Consider the following 22,513-nt stretch of genomic DNA (forward strand, 5'->3'; position numbering starts at 1 on the left):
CGGGCCTCATCTTTCAAAAGCAATCCAAATAGCCTCAAAATCTTGTCCTCATCACACATATTGTTGCTTATGCATGCCACCTCGACTTGCTCCAGAAAGTCTTCCGCATCTTCACCACTTCTTCCATGAAATTCCGGATAAGAGAAAGCCATGGTTACCCAAGTTACAATGCTTTGAGAATCCCTTTGAACACACGTGCAAGAACCCAAAACTTTTCACTTCCCAATCCCCAGAAACTTCAATGGAGCTCAACTTTAGATAAGGACAAACACATGCATATCAAATGAGTTTTCATAGTTGATCATCGGAATGACAACAGGCAAAGGACATTCCAGGATCTCTCTCAATCTTCTTGGCCCAAACATAAAGACTATGCGTTGCTGGAAAAAAATCTTCCTTGACACATGAACATTTATCTGGATTCTCTGAGTTAAATGAAATGGAGTGAATTGAGGGCCATTTTGATCATCCATTAAAGCCAACCATGAAGCTCCCAAGAAGGCACACCTGACTCAACCTCTGATTTTGCCAAAATTTCAGTAGCATAACATCATAAATGGCTCAAAATACCAAAAAACCAGCCATCATAACTTGAGAAAATTTCGACAGAGTTTCCCCAAAAGTAGAGCAGTAGGAACCCAAAATATAGACTGTCTATGTATGCATAAACTGTCAACAATAGAACCCGAGCATCAAGTAGGACTCACTAGTACATAGCCTATGGCGAGGTCACAAAAAGGGTGCTCCAGCTACCTGTATCACCGAAAGGATCTCCACATTTGAGAATCCCCCAGCTCAATAAAAACCTCACGCTATCGACCCTCACACGAAGGCTAATGCAAATCGCATATAGTCAAGTCTCATAAATGACTATCTTCCAGACCAAGTCTCAGAAATGGCAGGGACTGCCAAATACAACCAAGTATGGCTCCACAAATGCGTACAATGGCAGTTTCCACAAGGAACGTACAATCCAGCAGACAATGCGCTCAAATAGGCGCCAAGTGATGCATTCCCACAACAACTGCAAGTGACATCACTGCTAGTATATCACTGTACTCCAGCTACCTGTACCTGTGTGAATCACCTGGACCTGTACCTGTCCCTGTAACCTGTAACCTGTACTCTACAACCTACAACCTGTAATCCCGAAGTTCGAAGCTCGAAGCTCGAAGCAGAAGGTACTCGAAGAAGATCCTCCGTGGGGGCACCAAAAGAATGTGAGCGGGATGAAAACACACACAGCGCCTCTATAACGACCCGACACACACTCTTGGGAAGATACACACACACACTAGGGGGCACCACTCGGCTTACACAACACACCTGGCCGAGACAGGGAACACACCTCTGGAGTGAGAGGAGAGAGACTATCCACTTGCCCACTCCACACACACACACACACACACCCCCAAAAAACTCAGCTCAAAAGAGGAGAATTTCTGATGTTTAGATACAATTGAGCTTGGGCCAACACCAATGGGGCAAATAGCTCACACAATATGGATAAAATAAGCCAGATACAATCACAAACTAGAGCAGAAACTTCGCTCATAGGAGAAACTTACACAGAAAAAGAGTGAGGAATTTGGCAAAATGGACAGCGCCATCACGTCCGGAACGGCCCAAAACCCGAGTCTACAATGTCAAAGTGCTCAAATCCGACCTCGGATGAGCAGTTTACGGCCAAAACAGGCTCCAAAAACCCAAAAAACACACCTGCGACTGTTCCTCCTCTCTTCTCCACGTTTTTTCTGGTCTTCTCTCTCTTTTTTCAGTTACCACACTTAGCTTTATTAGTTGGGCACCCTTGGCCTTTTAGATGACCTCAAACGGACCCCGAACAGGCCAAAAATTGACCTCGCAGTGCATAGTTGTCACCTTTTTGCATCATTTGCACACCTGGCACTCAGCTTTTTTCCAATAATGCATCTCGCCACCACGTGAAGTGGCCCCCAAAAGTGGTCCTCATGATGACCTTTCTGCATAATTATCACAAGGAAACACCCACGTTGTGTCCGTACTCATCCACGTGCAAATATTGACCCCGTTCGCCCTCCTGACGCCACTAGATGCCATCTGACGCACCTGCTTACCTCATGTCGTCGGCCCGCGGATAGCTTCCTCGAGAATTTTTACGCGCTATAAACTCCTCATTATTGTAGAAAAAACATACTGGTACTGGTGATAGTGAAAATCGATGCACTATGTACATGATGTCCTACCTGTACACATGTGGGCCCCACGTAACCACCTGGCTCTGCAAAATGGGCAATTCCTTATTTGATGCACCATGCATGTGTATGTACATATGCACAATCCCTTGCTCCAAAAAACTCCTGACAACGGCATCGCATTTGGTGGTCGTACAGTGCACTATGCTCCTGAGAAGTTGGTCCTGAGAAGGGGTCAAGTTGGAAAATTTCTGTGGGGAGAGAAGGGACTTGGAGAAGAGTGGGAGGAATGTGCCATGTGGATATGGGATAATCCCACATAGGGGAAAGTGGGCTAAAAAAAAAGGGTATATAGGGCAAGTTGGGAGCCCATTTGGGGTGTAACACTTGAGAGGAGCTTGGCTATGGGGGACTCATGGACTCTTCGGGGAGAATCAGGCACATTTTTTGGGTTCCCACCTGCCTGCCCAGGCGCCTAGCCCTATTTTTGGTCCCCTGGACACTACCCCCACCCCTTCCCTTTGCCAAAAAGTCATCGGCTGTCCATTTCATACCCAAATTGAGCCCAAAAAAGGACCAATCCAATAGAGCCTTGCAAGAGAGCCTTATCAGCTGAGGAGAGAGAAGAAATATCCATCTCTCGCATATCCTGCAATTAACACGCTCCAAAAGGTGACATCTCATCCATAACTTTTGTTGCTCTCATAAGGTCACCACATTTGGCATAAATATCGCCCAAAGCATTGCCTACATGTTTCCCTGATTAGCAACCACATCCTGAATTCTCTCAACCATTTGAAGATCTTGTTTAAGGCCACAAGCCTTCAAGGTGAAAGCATAGTTGATTTCAATTGGAGACATGCCTTCCCTTTGCATCTGGTAAAAACAGTCCATGGCTTCCTTGCATTCTAAGTTCCTCTTTATCAGCAACATGTACATGTATTTACAATAAAATTTAAAGCTCAAAAGTGCTCACAAACACAAGTTTTTTCTTTTTTCAGTCACAACCACCCCATCTTTTGGCTTTTGGTCCCCAAATCTATGCCAAAACTCCCCACTCAAGGTGTTCCTAGGGTATAAGGACTCTTTGAACACACAAGTACAGTCAGTTTTCACAGTTTTGGTCTCTTTTTAGCCCTGGAGATAGTATACATGTATAATGTCTAACTTTGCATATTTGTGATTTTTATGTGCAAAACCCTCTCAAATGTCTTCTTAAGTTCTCAGCAACCCTCAGTCATGCTGCAGAACCTCTTTATGAACTTTGTTTTTGCCATGTTTCGACTAAGAATCAACCTCTTTTCAAGGTTTCAATGCAAATAAAAAACTCAAGCAAATCTTCATTGATGGATAGCTCTATATCAAGATCAAATCATCTACCTAAAGCTACTCCTAAACATAAAAAATAGAATTTTACAATTGTGAGTAGATAAACGCTTAACTGACACACACAGACTAGCTAATGCTTTTATCACCTCATCAACCACTCAAATACCAAAACAGGTACAATTCTAAACTAAAACCACCTACACGGGTGACCAAGGCAAGACACACGCTTCCTAGCACCTCTTTATGGGTCCTAGCTAAACTAAGATAAAAATAATACTCTAGCAAACTAGAGGGACTCTCACCTCAGAGAACAGAACCAATAACTCTATGTCGGGCAAGAACGAAGCTTAACCTGTAGGCGTGTGGAAACAAGAAGACGGATATCAAGCACCTTCTCGACCTTCTAAGACTAATCGAGGAAATCAAATCTAAGTGTTCTATACACTAGTGAAAGCAACCCAACCTATAATGCTCATGCTATCCAAAACTAGGCCAAATGCATTCAAAATGTCACGAAACTCACAAGAAACACTCTCCTTATTACGAGATCAATATCCTATGGACTATGACTTGGTATTTGATCTCAAACTACCTCATGCAACAATCACGTATAAAGACAGGTAACAAAATACAGGTCACCATTTTCCATTGTGCATGGTCCTAATGCGTAACTCTACTCGCCCCTTGAACCCATAGGTACAAAGAAATCACCGAACAGACATCCGATTTGCAACAAAACTCACCTGGAAGCTCGCTTCGTGACATCGCCAGAATCGTACAAACTTGGCATTGGATGGAAGCCCTCACTGTTGTTGCTAACACGTTTGCGGTGTCACTTTCACAATGGACCTTCCATAGAGCGAGTAGGGAAGAGAAGAAATCACACTCTTTTTCTCACTCTCTCTCTCTCTCTCTCTCAGACACAGCGTACAGTAAACTACGAGTTTGATTAATTCAAAAGTTGGGTTTAAGGGTTACAAAATTTAGCTTATATACAATTCTTCCCTAGAGGCTTGTTCCACAAAGTCTATCGGCTGCTCAAAAATTACAAAAAAATGTCATTCCGCTTCAAAAATAATGATACAATAAGTTGGAAAATTTTCTTCTGTGTTTTGTCGTCAACAACCTCAGACATAACCACTCCCCGCTTTGGTGCTAAAATATTCAAATTTGGATACTTCTTTCTATTTTACACTTTTTTTTAAGTAACATGATATTTTGATTAAAAAAAGAACCAAAAAATGGTATTGAGACATGAAACAATGGTTATATGGATAGATTTGATTGCACAAGGCATTTGGTCACTCCATCACCAATGATGGCATGCAAGTAGGACATGCATTGTGTCCTGATTTTGACAACCCTGCACAAAATAAAAGAGTCTTGCACTCTTCTCCCGAACACCGCATGCATTTCACCCAAGCAACTGCATCCTTGCATTCATCACATATTCTGAAAGGCTATACATAGTGGTGGCGGTGAGCTCTCTTTCTATGAAGAGATACTGAGCAAGGAGCACAATAAAGCAGCTCTTGTTCCATTAAAGCACTCTACAATAGTGAGGGCACTCTCACACAACACACAATAGAAAATGTGTTGCATCCATAACTCTTCAAACAACCATAGAAGAAAATGTGTGAACGTGGATATGTGCGTGAGAGAGAGAGAGAGGTTATAGCCGCCGTTATTTACCTCTAGCATTATCGCAGAATGCTTTAGAGCAAAAATATTCAAATTTGAGTACTTCTTTTTATTTTACCAAAACCATTATAGAGCATTTGATATTTCTCACAAAAATTTGAACAAAGAAATGATAGATTTTGATCATTAAATTAATCACACACATTTGATTAACATAAATTAGCATGCTTTATAAAATTAGAGAGAGAGAGAGAGAAAGGAGATGGAGACATGACAAAAATATCTCGTATAATAAAATATACAAAATGTTTATGGATCATCTTCAAAAAGATCTCTACAAGTGGCATAATCTAGATCTAGACCCATGGCCCCAAAATCAACAAAGAGAGAAACCAAATCATCATTTGTAGACATCATCCATCTCATCTTCCTTTTGTATGTTCAAATTTTTCATCTTCCATCTCATCATCATCATGACAATCATCCTCCTCTGCTAAGATTGGTGGTTGGACTTATTTCATCAATATCTCTCTCCTTGGTCTCCTCCTCATCCAAAGTAGTAGGTTGGAGAGGGTTGAAGATGGTATCCACTTAATTAGTGGTAAAAATGGTTCTTCCTTGATGTGTTACTGAAACTACAAACCAAAGTTTTGGTTGTGGATTGATGAGATACAGATGACCTGTAGAACATAAACTCAAAGTGAGTCACATTGGTACTATGGTACAAACAAATAAAGGTAAATTTGGTAATCACTCACCACTCACAATTGCGTGGAAAAACTAAGTTGTCATACCTCCATGTGTGATGCACACTAGAGCTCACCTTGTAAATTCCATTCTCATGCCATTTAGGCACATTGCAAGCCACTTGCACTCAAAGATGAAGGCATGAAAGGTTCTAAAATTGACCCTTAGTATCCTTTCAATAGTCTGATAGTACCTGGACTCCTCACTATCTATGTCAAAGTTTCCCATGATGCCACAATCCATGGTGGTTTGACGCTTGTCAATTTTGTGTGTACAAAAGTGTCGACCCTTTCACCACATAGAATTAAAGGAAAGACACTATAGAATAGAGAAAAGTATACAATATGGTTAGGTGTATGAGTACTATATATTTGGTTTGCAACCTTGTGCATATTCCCATCCTTTGTTGGTGATGGGACATTTGTGCACCTTTGCTTTGGTCATTCTCTCATGGATCCACTCGGGACTAATGAGATTTGGAAAACGTGCAAGGCACTGTTGAGAAATGGGGGATGCCCTCTTGCCTTCATGAGCTTGCTTCCATGCTTTCCTCTCTTGCCTCCATGAGCTTTCTTCCGTGCTTTCCCCTCTTGCACATGCATTGCCTTTGCCATTGTTCAAAAGTCCTTCCACTTGGTCATAACCTTTGCATTAAGGATGCAAAAGTTATTGACCACTTGGTGTAGATTCGTATCCATGTTAATTAATTTTCAATTTACACTTGGTATAGATCCATATCCATGTCAATAATTTTCAATTTCCACTTGGCAACTGTGAAGTAATCCTTGCATCCTCTTCATCTAACCACATGTGAAGCATAGAGAGATCATCAACTACAATATTCCACCATGGGAGACAACCAATAAGGGCAATATACTTCTTTCTTGCTTGTGCCAAGGAAGTATAAAGTGGCAAATATTGATGTCTACCTTGAGTCCCTCATCATGGAGTTGGAGGAGTTATGGAAGGGCATCTTTGAGGCTGATGTTTCACTATCAAAGGAGAGGAGAGAGGCCATCAGTGAGGGGTATCCTTATGTGTAATATGCATGACTATCCTAGCCTTGGAGATATTTTTGGTATGTTGTTCTCATTCTTCTCCCTCTTTATTATTTTCAATTTCCAGCTTTTCTCTAACGATATGAGTGCAAGGTTTTCCACATCAAGACAAAATCCCTATCCTATTTTTGGACCATCATTGGTGATGGAGGGGGCATAGGCCTTACACGTGCTTTGCATGTGGTAAGATGAGGAGGATGCAAGGATGACTTCAAACTTGCCAAGTCAAAATTTAAATAATAATAAAAATGGATATGGACCTACACCAAGTAGTCCATAACTTTTGCATCCTCAATGCAAAGGTTATGACCAAGTGGGTGGAGTTGTGGACAATGGCAAAGGCAATGCGTTTGCAAGAGAGGAAAATATGGAAGTAAGCTCATGGAGGCAGGAGAGCACCCTTGGTACCTCAACACCTTGTATGTTTCCAAAATCTCATTGTTTTTTAGTGGATCCATGAGAGAATGACCAAAGAAAAAGTACACAGAGAGGACATCACCAACAAAGAATGTGAATATGCATGAGGTTCAAGCCAAAGGTAGAGTACTCATATGCCTAACCATATTGTATATTTTTCTCTATTCTATAGTGTCTTTCCTTTAACTCTATGTGGTCAAACGAACAACACTTTTGTACACACCACATTGACGAGCAGAAATCGCCATGAATTGTGGTGTCATGGGCAATTTTGACATAGATAGTGAGGACTCCAAGGTCCTGTGGGACTATTAAAAGAATACTAGCACTGTGCGCACACTCACTGTAGATGGCGGAGACATTCTCAATAGGTGGGAACTGGCTCCTGGAAGCCGAACAGCGGACCAGTCCGTAATTACCATGGTGGTTACCATAGTAACTTCAAGGGGCTATAAATAGGACCCATTACATTGTAATCACAGTAACTTCAAGGGGCTATAAATAAGACCCATTACATTGTAATCAGGTTGATTGTACTTTTGGGCTACTTATCTTTTGACTTCTTACTCTTAGTTGTGTGTTTTTAGTCCTGAAGCTGTTCCTGAGCTACACTATCTTCACTTGTAATCCTAAGCCCGATGCTTTCCTAGCAAGACTGCAAACTTCTCAACATAATATTGGTGAACCCGACACAAATCTGCCAGGGTGAGAGTTTGTGGCTAACCATGGGTGATCATGTGGAGCAACATGGTATGCATTTTGACCCAGCAACAATGAAAATGTTTCAAGCATTTGCAAGCTTCATGCAGCAACAACATGCCACTTAAAGAAGAGAGATTTCAACAACCAAAGCCATATAAGCGGTCATAAACAGAATGGATCAGCTCAATGACAAAGATGTAACCAAGTACTTGCACAATTATGTGAAGGAGATGGAGCTGCATCATCGCGTGTCAAAAGTTGAGACGATTCAAAGCTTTGAGCTAGTTTTGCTCTAGAAATTAGGGAGCATGTTAGGGCAATTAAAGATGGGCATTGGAGAAATTGGGAAGAACTCAAAGTAGCTTCAAAGGAGGAATATATCATGGAGGACTCTGAGAGAGTGACCAAAAGGACATTCTTAGAATGGAAAGTCAAGCCAAAGCAAGGACTAAATAATAGAGCTACTCTGAGAATTTGAGTGGCACTATGCAGAACTCACCAAGACAAAAAAGACCACACTAGATGTAGAGAAGATAGATATTTTCTTACAAGTTGCAGGTAAAGAGTTTCAAGAAAATTTGGAGCTTCTTCTTGAAGATAAAGATGTCGAGCAAAGACTAAAGACCGAATGGAATGAGGTTGAAGGTGTTGTCTCACTACTTGCCAAATGAAAAAAAAGAAGGGACAAGATGGTAGTAAACACTACAAGTCCTTCCACCTCAACTTTTGACAAAATGGTAAAGCCTACTTTTATAGCTCCTAAGTTTAATGAGTCCATGCTAGATGAGCTTGTGAAGGGAATGTGTGACTTGAAGGTGAAGCTTGCAAATCTTGAAGAAAAATTCCAACCATCAGAGCCACTTCCTAGGCAAAGACAACAACCTAAAGAAGGGTTTGTTAATAGATTTATTTGGTGTGATAGTACAAACCATGTAAGAAGGGATTGTGATAGTTTTAGTGATTCTTTGACAAAAGATATTGTCTTTTTTAAGGATGGTGAAATACACTTAAGAGAGACAGGTCTACCCTTGAGAACTAAATTTGGGAAGAGGGGAATGCAAACCTTAGTTGAAGATATGGCAACTAACCATGCCACCTCTTCAGTTGAGGCAGCTACTTATGCAGTAAAAATTGAGCATTTTAGTGATGAAGAGGTGAGTGATCATCATGGTCGACTTTGGCCAAATGTCATGGAATTAGCTACAAATGGAAAGCTTAGCAAAGAGATTCTACATGAAGCAGGTGATTGCATACGTCTGGAAATAGGGTGGAGTGATCTAGTGGATTCAATGTCTGTGCATGCCTACATTACAAACTGCCAAAGCCATGAAGCCATTGTAGAAGAAAAGCGTAGGCGTGAAAATGGTGATGAGGGGCCTTCAAAAAGAGCTATAAGAAGTGAAGGGAGGTATGATGCAGCACCTTTGAAAGCACCACCAACACAAGAGGCACCTTCATCAGAAGTTACCATGGAGGAATCTACAACAGGGAAGAAAAAGCAGCCAACAAAAGGTAAGCCAAAAGGACCAATTTACAAACTACAATCTGACATTGATCTTGCTACAGACTTGAAGAAAGTTCTCGAGGAGAGGAGTTTGAATAGCAAGGTTGAGTTTACTTTGAGGGAGGTGCTTGGCATAGCCAAGTGTGAATTCCATGAAGAAATTATCGACATCATCAAGAGAAAGATGCAAACACTTGGAGAGCCTATTCACCCACAAGCTGAAGGCGATATTGTGAAGACACAAGGAGTACAGGTGCATGCTAAAGAAGGTGATGAAGCTATGGTGGGATGCTACCAGTCTTCTTTGAATGTAAGGCAAGTGAAATTTGTTGAGATGATAGAGAAGAATCTCAAAATATTCCTAGGAGCCACTATTCTAGAAGCCATTGGGCACGGGCTACTACAGAAACATTGATCAAGGTAAGTAATCTTGAAGAACCATTTGTTGCTTTAATTAACCATGGTTTTGAAATAAATATAATGTCAAAACTTCTTTACCGAATGTAAATGGCCAATGGACACAGAACATGGTTGGATGGTCAGAGTGGTAAACAATTCATCAGGTGAATTGTATGCAGCATGTCCAAGTGTAAAGGTGACAATAGGTGATGTAAAGGTTGAACTAAACTTCTTTATACAGGACACATCATTATATCATCTTATCCTTGAACAACCCTACATTGTGGGAGTTCGAATGGAGACAAAGGTAATGGATGATGGCTCAATGTATGCTAGGATACGAAGCAAAAATGATAGACGTGTTGTTCAATTTCTCACAGTTTGTGTAATTAACCATGAAAGAAATTGTGATAGCCTTAGAGATCATCCTCTACCAAAGGTGAGCAAAGAGTTTCATGACCATAGGGAAAAGATGGGTTTTGGCCAAATACCATTGTAAAGCGGGATTGTAGTGGTACAAAAAGAAAAAGGGTGTCACTTGATCCAAAAATAAGTGAAACTTTCTCAATGGGCTCCTTGGTAACAAGAAATGGATCAATATGTTTTGCAAAACTTTAAAATTTGAAGAGATGTGAGAGGCAATATGTACATAATGTACAAATAGGCATGAAAGAGAGGGGGTTGCTGGACCTACTAAAAATGTTTTGGGTTTGTGTGAGTAATCTTTTGTAGATACTATAGGTGAGCTTAATGCTATAATGGAGTATAGTTTGCATCTTGAAAATGAAGTTGTGGAAGTATGCTCTGTGGAAATGTATCAAGTCATAGAAGCCTTTAAAGAAAACCAATTTTTTAACCAAATAGTTGGCCCAGAAGTCCATGGTGAAACTAAGTACAAGAGTGTAGCAAAGAAAGTGAAACCAGTAGCTTCACCCTTACCATCCAACAATAGGGAAAAGATTGAGCAGGCTTCTTTGCAACCAAGTTTGAGGAATCCTTAAAAGATTGTGCACACCTTCACAAAAAAAGAGTCTTTTCAAGAGTTGCAGATTGGTTGCAAAAAGTTTCTAACGCAGGAGGAGACAAAGTGCTTTAAAGAAATGCTTTCAAAGCATGGTAAGGATTTTGCATTTGAGCCACATGAGATAGGATGTGTTGATCCTTCTATTGTAACTCTTATGATAATTTTTACGATACCTCATGTGCCTTGGAATTTGCGACCTATTCCGGTTCCAAAGGCTCATTTGCCCAAGTTAGTGGAGCTATTGAATGAAAAGATCAAAATGGGGATTTTGGAGCCTTCTTGTGCTCCATACTCAAACAGGTGGTTCACAATCCCAAAGAAGAATGGTGCTCTACGCTTCATCCAAGATATGCAAACAATGAACAAGGTGACAAGTAGAAATGTAGGTACAAGTCTGATTGTGGATGAGTTTGCATAGGTATTTGTAGGGAGGGCAATCTACTCAATGGGGGATCTCTACACAGGGTATGATCAATTTCAGCTCACAATAGAAAGCACAGACTTGACAACCATGAGGACACCTTTAGGTTTGGTAAGAATGTGTACGTTATTGCACAGAGCAACCAACGCGGTTGCACATATGATGAATGGGATGAATAAGGTCTTAGGTGACTTTATTCTCAAATCACAATGCCTTTCATTGATGATTTGCCTATCAAATGATGTGAAGAAAGTGAGAAAGATGAAGCTTTGGATCTCAAGAGATGTCACAGGTTTGTGGCAAATCACATAAATGATTGTGATAAAATTTTGTCTAGGTTGGAAGAAGTGAATCTTACTCTGTCAGGGAAAAAGCCTTTGTTTGGTGTCAATGAAGTGCTCATTGTGGGGCACATGTGCAGGCCATATGGTAGGAGACCTTGTCCAACAAAGGTAGATGCCATCCAAAGGTAGAATGAAAGAAACATGCACTAGCATCACTGAGGTAAGATGGTGTCTGGGAGCATGTGTATTTTATGTTATTTGGATTCCACATTATGCACATGTAGCTGATCCTCTTTATCAATTGCTTAGAAAGAATCAAAAGTTTAAATGGACAAAAGCAAATGAAAAAGCTAAAGGAGTTGCTCCAATGAGTGTAAAAGGCCAGTAATTGTGATAGTAGACACCAATCCTACAGGAATTGGATGGGCAGTAGGGCAAGATGATGAAGAAGGACACAATTATGTGGTGAGATTTGGAGCAAAGGTATTGAGTGCTCGCCAAAGAAACTATCCACAAATAAAGAGAGAGTTATGGGGTATGGTTACAACCTTGAAAAATAGAAAAGAGTACCTAATTGGTGCATATGTGGTTGTAGAAACAGATTGTCTACCACTTCTTGGGATGATTACAAGCTGCTCAATGCCAGACATTGCTATGTTGCGGTGGATTTCCTACATTAAGTCCTTAAATCCCGAGTTTAACCACATTGCAGGTAAAGACAATACAGTGGCAAATATGGTATTAAGGGCAAGATACGAAGATGAGTCACACATGATTGATGAGGCACAAAGTTCTATTCTATCTCTCATGTCAAAGGTAACAATGTCTGCATGACTAACCCACTTGAATTGTTCTTAAAAGAGATTTATGAAGGTGATGGCTTCTTATTGGAGGCTACTTGAGTACTCTAACAAAATAGGATGATTGGTCTGAACTAGAATTCAATAGGATACGCAGGAAATCATATGGGTACTTTTTGAGGGATGGTTACTTGTGGAAGCATCTTAAACAAAAGGGTGTTACACCACAAAGGGTTATATGTAAAAAAGAGACTCAAGTAAAGCTCATGCAAGAGTTTCATGAGAGTGTATGGGCTAGACACAGGGTATGTGGGCAACCTTCTCCAAGTTGAAAGAAAAATATTGGTGGAAGGGTATGTATAAAGATGTATCTCAATTTGTAGAGTCGTGTGTAGCTTATCAACTTTATTCAAATGTCCGACATTGTGATGGATTGCACCCTACATATCCACTAGCCATGCACTATAAATGGGTTGTGGATCTAGTCACAATGCCTTTAGGAATTTTGCAAAGAGATACTTAGTTCTTGCACGAGAGGACTAACTAACCAGGTTGAAGGGCGAGCATTAAAGGCAAAATCCACAGACTGTATGCAAATTCCTTCTTGATGAGATAATTTGCCGTTATGGTTGTCAGGGAAAGATCACTGCAGACAGAGGTGAAATAGATGCCGAGGAAGCAAGGGAGTTATTTTCTAGATTATGAATCAAGCTTTCTTACTACAGCTTACAACACTGAAGGCAATGGAAAGAGTGAAAGAGGGCATCCTCCTATCATCAAAGCTTTGACCAAGGCATTGGTTAAAATTGTTGCCATATGCTTTATGGACTGATCTTACAACAAATAGCTCAATAATTAGCTATATGCATGCAAAACTACTGTATGGTCGAAAGCCAGTGATGCCAATTGAAGATACAATTCCCACATGGAATAGACTACCTTGGTAAGACGGGGTTAATATGGAAGATCTCCTTGCATTGCGTATAAGGTAGCTAGAGAGAAGACTTGGAGACATTGAGGCTGCAAAAGAGCGCCTGCAAAATGCAAGGTTGAAAAAGAAGGACTACTTTGATAAGTGACATTAGCTCATGAGCAAAGCAATTGACAAAGGTGACTGGGTTTTAGTGTATGATAATAGCCTTGATAACTAGCACACAATCATGTGTAAGTTCTCAAAAAGATGGTTTGGACCGTATGTTGTAAAGCATGTGCATGAAATGCTACTTACAGCTTGTCTAAACTAGATGGTATAGAAGTAAAGGTTCCCAGTAGGGAAAAGAATCAAAGTGTTTAAGAGAAGAGGAGACAATGATCCTGAAGATGTCTGAGGAGGAGGAAGAGCAAAACATAGGTTCATATCAAAGTGAAGATGAAGAGTTGGAAGCTATCAATGAAGATGAAATCATGGAAGATCTACAAGGGAGTTGAAGCTACAAAAAATCAAGTGTGGCACATACCAGAGGATGTGCAGCTTTAGAGGGAGTGGATGTCATGTTGTGACACATACATAATGGGAACAAATACTAAGAGATTTATCTTGTGACTTTATAGATACATAAGTATACTTTCCATAATGTACATATGCATATCTAAGTATAATAATAATCTTTCTATCTCGTCCTATTATTTATCTCAAGGGTAACATATTCTTACTTTACCATTAGAATGTACTATGGAAAAAAGCATCAATAGCTCCATCTCTTTAACTTGGGGCAAAAAACATTGGTTCTTTCTTTCTACTATTTCATTATCATCTCACACCCTAGCTAGATCATATATCTAGGGTAACTTTCAATCTATATATATATATTCTATGTATTTTTCATATTTTTTTTATATTTCTTTTTAATAGCTACTAGGAAGGAATCAAATCCTAGTGGGACACTAGCTTGCATGATTTTATAAGATACACCTATTTTAATGGATTATTGTAAGGATACTTATAAAACTTTGTCAAGGAGCAATGTCATGCTTTCATATTGCATGAGGTGTCCATTGGAATGAAATGAAAGTTTAGGCTAAGGGGACCACAAGAAGACTTTTCCTACCAAAAAGTTACTCTATTTTGATAATTTTTTTACACAAGGCTCCAATCCCAACTGGAAAAAATATAGAAAATGGGGATCGTAGCTTATGAGCTGAATTTTTTGCTCTTATTTTTACTTTTTTATTTGGAGGCACGGTTGAGGAGATATGATCAAAATGGTGGACCTCAGTCTGTCCACATCATGCATGGACAACCCATTTCAAACTTTGCCAATTCATGTTCACACTGGCTCTCCTCTTTTTTGTGTAACCTTTGGGGATTCCTTTCACCTATAAAAGGGGATCTCTTCTTCCTTGAAAATCATTCATGAGAAAATGAGAGGATTAATGCATAATTGTACTTAGCCATAATCATTCATGAGGAAATGAGAGGATTAATGCATAATTGTACTTAGCCATAATCATAAGCCTAAGTCTACACTTGCTCCTTGAGGAGGGTTAGCCAATCTTATAAACAATCCTTGTAAGATAGATTCTAACCAAAGGACTTGGATTTGGTGCATCATTCAAGGTTGGAAGTCTTCCCTCTCCTTCTCTCTCCATCAAAATGGTGAATAATTCCCAAAGAGTTTGTCAAGTGAAATGTGTTTTACTTTGATATTTTGTTGGTTTCTTGTTGTTTTCTTTTTCATATCTAATCCAACATATATCTCTAATTTCATCTCTCTCTTTAACCAAATCTATCTATCTCACTCTTACAAAGTCATTATCTCTACAAATTCTAGATTCTCCTTGTTACATGTACATCTCTCCCCGCAGTATCCTTATTGCCTACCGGCAAGAATAGGACTTAGGAGGGAAAATTCTCTTTTCTTCACTTCTCTCCCATCTACATTTTGCACATTCTAGAAATATCCTAGATGAATAATCCACACAATGTGAATTTCTATCGCTTTCTCTCTGTGCGGTCTATTACAATTAACGTATAGATTAGCCAAAAAATACACTTCAAACAACGTATACTATTTCTCTTTGGCCTAGAAAGGCTCAACGGAATACTTCTTTCACCGGATCCCACCATACTACCCCTTATAGACTATAACTTTTCTTTTGATATAAATGTACTTATCTTGCTATGAACCAAGAGGATTTGTACACACAATTAACCACAATCACTAAACAAAATATTTTTATCATAGTAAGCACTAACTATAGTTTCAGAGAATAATTTGTAGCTTGTTTGGTCGACAAAGTTTGAACATCATTAACTCATCTATTAACCCTTTCATCCTACCCATGATAAGATATGACCAAAGCCTTGACATTTTTATCTTTGTGTTGTTTTGATTTTCTCTTTTGTGTTCTTTCTTTGTGTGTGTGAGTGCAAGAGAGAGAGAGAGAGAATGGGGCTACTTTGATTGCACTCCATACCAAACTCTAGACTTCATGGTATCTATGGCATAATTCCTTTACATAGTTTTGGAGTTAGCTCACAAATTCTCAAAGCAAATAAGCCCGGTGCCTTGGAGTCCAAGTTGAGCCAAGAATAACATTTGTGCATGTAAGTTAGACTGAAAATAAAATGTGGTTGACCCAAAAATAGAGGTGCTTCACACACCCTATAGGGCCAAGTTTTTTGGAACTTTGGGGTATGGAATCCGAGAGGAGTTTTGGGAAGAGGGTTTTTGGATAGAAGAAGAGGTCTCAGTGAGGAGAGCTCCACAAGAAGAAGGTTGCCAAAGTCATCTTTTTGTGCTCTTCATGCTCGTGCCAATGCTAGCAGATTTCATGGTGTTGTTGTAGATGGTGACTTTGTCAAAATTGAAGCAAACCACAGCCAATTCCTAAGCCACTTCTTCCCCCTTCTCATCGTTGATCTGTTCAAAGTGTTTGGTGCCGGTGTGTGAGATGTGTGTGCCTCCCTGGGTCTCGGTGTGTGAGAAAGAGAAAGAGATAGAGAGAGGTGCATTGTGTGATCATGGTAGACATGAAAAATTGGGGTGGTGTGCTGTCAATAAATTGTGCAAAGCGTGTATGTGTTGTTATGCATACATACGATGATCTGTATGCAAAGGTGTTGAGTTTTGCAAGTGAACTCTAGTGGATTGGGATGCATTGAGTATCCTGGGCTATAGAGAGGCATTGTGTTTGTGTGCCGGGTGTGTTGCCCTTTCCCCTTTCCAACATAATGACATAATCACTTAAGACAAACATTTCAATCACAAGTTCACATTGCACTAATCGATTTATGTAAAGTGCAAGCTTTTGGCTTTCATACATTGCGATAATCGATAATCTTAATCAATTAGAAAAAACAATACATATAAATCACATCATTTCGCATTGCACTATATCGATTTATCTAAAGTGCAAGCTTACGACTTTCACACATTATGATAATCGATAATATTAATCCAATCTTGGAATTAATTCTCATTATAACATGATAAACTTTGCACTCAATGACAACCTCTAAATTATATCATTAACTTACTTCCACATGTCAGTAAACTGAGCACATAACAAGTGACTCCTACAAAATAAACACCTTGCAATGAGTGAGAGTCTGAGCTCTACACAACATACAAAGCTTATACTATCTGTCCCTAAAAACAAACTTCAATCAAATTTTGATCAACGATTTGAATTAGTTTTAAACAAATACAAATTTATTTTTAAACTATTTTATAGATAATAACTTTTAAAATAAAAAATAATTTCATTTTTATTTTGTTTCTCACATGGATTACCTTTTGTGATGTCAAATGAGCTTAAGAGGGCACATTGCCGCTTTATATAGACTAGTAAAACAGTGCCGCCTTCAGGGGCAACATTGCCGACTGCCTTTGATGGACTCTCTCTCTCTCTCTCTCTCTCTCTCTCTCTCTCTCTCTCTCTCTCTCTCTCTCTCTCTCTCTCTCTCTCTCTCTCTCTTTGTGCGCATGGTATCCGCGTGTGTCACCAACTTGCAAGGAACACGCCTAGATCAAGCTTCTTGTGACACCCCTTCTCCATGCCATGTTTTCCTTCAAGATGCAAGCAAGTGTGATTGCATCTGGAGAGACACCCTCGCTTCACATCTGTCGCGAAAATAGCACAGAGCTTCTTGCCCTGCCCAGTTGGGAATATCCCGCAATTAGTGCATTCCAAGAGACGACATCCCGATTAGGAGACTTTTCGTGCACTTTTTGTGCTTTATGAAGTGCACCCCACTTATTGATACATGTCGACCAAGATGGTGCTAAGCACGACATTTTCTTTGAACAAACCGAGTCTAACAATATCATCGTGAATTCATGTGTAATGCCACATGCCTTCAAGGTGCAAGTGTACGTGATTGTGTTTAGAGAGATGCCCTCTCTTTGCATCTGCTCAAAAATAGCCCAGAGCTTTGTGACCCTAACCCTTGCCTTTCCTTCACCATTGTAGAGCCCGAGCTTCAGACGTCTCGTCGTAGAACCCCCCCTTCACCTTGTCATGTTTTCCTTTAAGATTCAAGTGAATGTGATTGCATTTGGAGAGACACCCTCGCTTGGCATCTGCCAAAAGTAGCACAAAGCTTCTTAGCCTTGCCCAAGTTGGACATATCTTACAATTAGTGCATTCCAAGAGACGACATCCTGGTAAGGAAGCTCATTGTGCACTTTTGTGCTCTATGAAGTGCACCACATTTGGGATACATGTCAACCAAGGTAGCGCTAAGCACGGTGTTTTCTTTCAACAACCTGAGTATAACAATATCATTGTGAACTATTGTGTAATGTCACATGCCTTCAAGGTGCAAGCATCTGTGATTGCGTTTAGAGAGATACGCTCTCTCTGCATCTCTTGAAAATAGCTCAAAGCTTTGCGACCTTGATGCTTGCCTTTCCTTCCCCCATTATAGAGCCCGAGCTACAAATGTCTCGTCATAGATTTTCCTCTTCTCTATGCCATGTTTGCCTTCAAGATGCTAGCAAATGTGATGGCATCTAGAGAGGCACCCTCTCTTCACATTTGTGTCAAAAATAGTGCATAGCTTCTTGGCCCTGCCCTAGTTGGACATATCTCGTAATTAGTGCATTCCAAGAGACGGCATCCTGGTCAGGAGGCTCCTCACACACTTTTTGTGCTTTATGAAGTGCACCGCATTTATTGATACATGTTGACCAAGGTGGGCTAAGCACGACGTTTTCTCTTAACAACCACGGTCTAACAATATCATGGTGAATTCTATTGCCCATATGAGCATGTTCTGTAATGCCACATATGATCTCCCCTTCTCCATGCCATGTTCGCCTTCAAGATACAAGTGAATGTGATTGCATATGGAGAGACACTCTTGCTTCACATCTGTGTCAAAAATAGCACAGAGGTTCTTGGGCCTGCCCCAGTTGGACATATCCTACAATTAATGCATTCCAAGAGACGACATCCCGATGAGGAGGGTTCTCACGCACTATTTGTGCTTTATGAAGTGCACCACATTTATTGATACATTCAACCAAGGTGGTGCTAAGCACGACATTTTCTCTCAACAACCCTGGTCTAACAATATTACGATGAATTCTATTGCCCATATGAGCATGTTATGTAATGCCACATGCCTTCAATGTGCAGATGGATTTTTGAGAAGATATCATTTTTCCAAACATATAAAATTCCTTTCCTTGAATTTTCCAAGAGGAAATTTAAGAAAATTAGGTTTATTTTGCGGTTTTTCACACTATTTTTCTCTATGTTGGGGTGGTATTTCTCCTTTTTCCCTTGCCCTCAAATGTCATTTTTCAAATTGAAAACGGCATGATATTAAGTTGAGATAGCTGGCACCTCTCTCTCTCTCTCTCTCTCTCTCTCTCTCTCTCTCTCTCTCTCTCTCTCTCTCTCTCTCTCTCTCTCTCTCTCTCTCTCTCTCTCTCTCTCTCTCTCTCTCTCTCTCTCTCTCTCTCTCTCTCTCTCTCTCTCTCTCTCGGACGCATTGTGTTGACTGCTCTCGCTTGACGCTTGTGTCACCTTGCCCAATGCACTGGTCCAAAATCTGTCGGATGAAGCTCATGTCGCTTCTCTTTATCTCACTTCACAAAAGCCTTTTCTTTCTCTCGTTGAGTGCATTGGGTTTCAGAGCACACAGGTGGGATGAAGCTGCTGGTGCCATGTGTCGGGGGGGGGGGGGGGGGGGGGGAACGAAATCCCTCCCCCTTTTATAACAGTATAGTTTTTTTTAAATCAAACATGTCTTCAAACAAATTTTTCTTCAATCAAAAAACTTTTCGATCAAAGTTCTTTTCGATCGAGCAAGCTTTGGAGACCTTCTGTTGTGCATCAAGCGCACTGATCAAGTGGAGAAAGACAGTGGCTTTCTCAGTTGGCAGTGCTCCTGTGCCAGATTGGATGCCAGGAGAGGGTTTCAGGTGGATTCCCCCAAGGACTGCAGTTCGGTACTTGGGTTGTTAGGTTGGTTTGGACTTATCCCCCGAGCAGCAGATTGCTCCTCTTCTCCTGTCCATTAGGAGAAAGCTGCTACATTGGAGCTCAGCACGACTTTCGCTGGCTGGTAGAGTAGTAGTTGCCAACCAGGTTTTGTTGGCGACTATGTGGTACATCACTTCTTGCTGGATCTTTTTGAGTTCTTGTATCAGCCAGGTAGAGAGGCTGATCAGGAACTTCCTTTGGTCAGGACGTGACACTCAGATTGCCCGAGCCAAAGTGGCTTGGTCGATCATCACACTTCCTTGTTCTCAGGGAGGGCTTGGGATCATTGATCCAGCACAGTAGAGCAGAGCCCTTATTGGGAAGTTCGTAGTCAGAGGACTTCTTCCAGGAGAGGAGCCCCGAAAGGAGTTCTTGCTGCAGAGGCTTCGTGCTAGGGTGCCTCAATCAGGAGGCCCTTGGCAACCTTCGACCAGATGGATCTTTACAGAGATGCACCGAGTTGGTTTGAGTAGGAGACTGGAGGACCGCGTCACTATGAGTTTGCTTCGATCTTGGGAGCTCCTACGGTGTGGCCTAGAGCAGAGACAGTCGACGTGCACAAGGGAGCGCCTACGGCAGCCTCTCGTCTAGAACCCCATGGTTAGCACTCAGAGAGGCCACTTGGTTGGTAGTCGGCCTCATGTTTCTTGGGGTCCCATGGCAGCAGGTCCAGCGCGCTCTCTAGGTGACTGCTAGAGTTCACAGGTTTGTCAGAGGAGGTGCAGGGTTTCCAGCTATACAGGGAATGAGAGGGGTGTAGAGCATGTGTCAGGACATCTCAGAGTCAGTTCCAGCTGAGTGGCTCAGGCCTCTCGAGACAGTGGCACCGCGGTGGATGGGAGCCTTCACACGACTAGAGGTTCTCATTTCTGTCAGGGCCTGCTCAGAGTTTGTCTCAGCCCTGTTCTTCGAGCTTCAGGGTGGGGGATGACTACAACGAGTTGCAGTAGAGGCCTCGCAGGTAGCAGAGTGTTGTTTTCAAAGGATCCGAGTAGTGGGCATCAGTGGGCGGACTTGCGTCATAGACCCTGACCCAGCAGTTCTTGAGACAGGACACTGGAGGCTATGGGCTTGGGAGTGTTGTCCGTTGGCACGAGTACAGTGGGATCCTGGTGAGTGGCTATGGAGGGACCCCTTCTCTTCTGCAGACCACCCAGGAGTCCCGTTCTTTCAGTACACTGTTCGACTGGGACGTCATATAGTAGCAGCACACAGAGAGGCCCTCCTCCCTGCAGCACGTCATTGGCAGAAGGAGGGTCTCACAGGCGAGTTCTTGGCAGACTTTTGGGAGAGGTTGTGGGACTCCAAACAGCCGAGGCGAGTCACCTTGTTTCATTGGTTGGTTGCACACAGAGCCACAGCAGTAGGGAGTTGGCTAGTGCATAGTGGTCTCTCGGCCACATGTGCAGCTTGTGACCATTTGGTGGAGAGTCAGCGTCATTGTCTTTGGGACTGTCCCTCGGCCCAACACGTGTGGCTACGAGTTCTTTGGCTGATGCCTGCGCTTTCCACGGCTCGACAGTACACTTGGGAGCAGCGGCTTGGTCCACCCTCACAGGCCCGGCACTTCAGTTTGAGCTATCTTCCACCAGCAGGATGATAGTGATTCAGGGGGGGTGACCTACACTCCAGCCTACTACAAAGCTTACTCCACAGGAGTGGTGCAGTGAGAGAGAGGAGTGTTGGGAGCTCATTAGTGGCCTGACACTTTGGTTCATCTGGCGGGCCCACTGTTTCCGCATCTTTGAGGCTCGCCCTGTTCCACCAGCAGAGACTGTTCGTGACTTTTGGCTAGAGCTGATCCATACTCTGAGAGGACAGCTTGAGGGACTACATAACAGCTCCAACCGCATGCGGGAGCACCGCGAGGCTTTCCTTCGACTCTGGCGCCCTAGGCCTTTCTACACCATAGTCTAGGGGGTGCTCATATGGCACTATTGTCCACCTGTGTGGCTCTTTCCTCCTCCCATCTCTTGATTTAGCCTCATTGTATATATGCTGTTTTTTCATTGGGAGAGTCTCCCCATCATGCTTGTTGTAGCCCTCTTTTGCAGAGGTGGTTGTAGGCCTATGGGCAGTTTTCATTAACTAATAGAAGGATCTCTTTCTCGGAAAAGAAAAAAGTTCTTTTCGATCGAAAGATAAGAAATTATACGGAAGGCCAAATTTTTCTGACATGGCAGCGTATAAAATGGCCATATAATTTGGATCAACAAATAATACACCCGTTTTTATCGTATTATTTGTCGTCCAAATAACAAATAATGCTACTTAGCTGCCTCATCCTAAGAGGTTTACCATAGCGATCAAAAACCATTTTCCTTTCCTGTTACTTCACATTCAAGTGCACTTACTCATAGTTGGGGCTATGCGGATCCATGCTAAGAGGAGAGAGGCTCTGTATGAGAGAGACAGAGAGATTGTTAAGTATGGAGCCTGATTTACCCTTGTAATTTTCTGTGGTAAAAGCGCACATTTGTAAGGCCCCCATTATGAGGAGAAGCCATCGTGTGTGAAGGAAAATCACTCACCGGAAACCAAAATTTTCATGGACAAGAATCAGGGGCAACTTTAGA

The sequence above is a fragment of the Adiantum capillus-veneris genome, chromosome 25, assembly GCF_014529385.1.
Source record: "Adiantum capillus-veneris isolate H3 chromosome 25, ASM1452938v2, whole genome shotgun sequence".
Lineage (NCBI taxonomy): Eukaryota > Viridiplantae > Streptophyta > Polypodiopsida > Polypodiales > Pteridaceae > Adiantum > Adiantum capillus-veneris.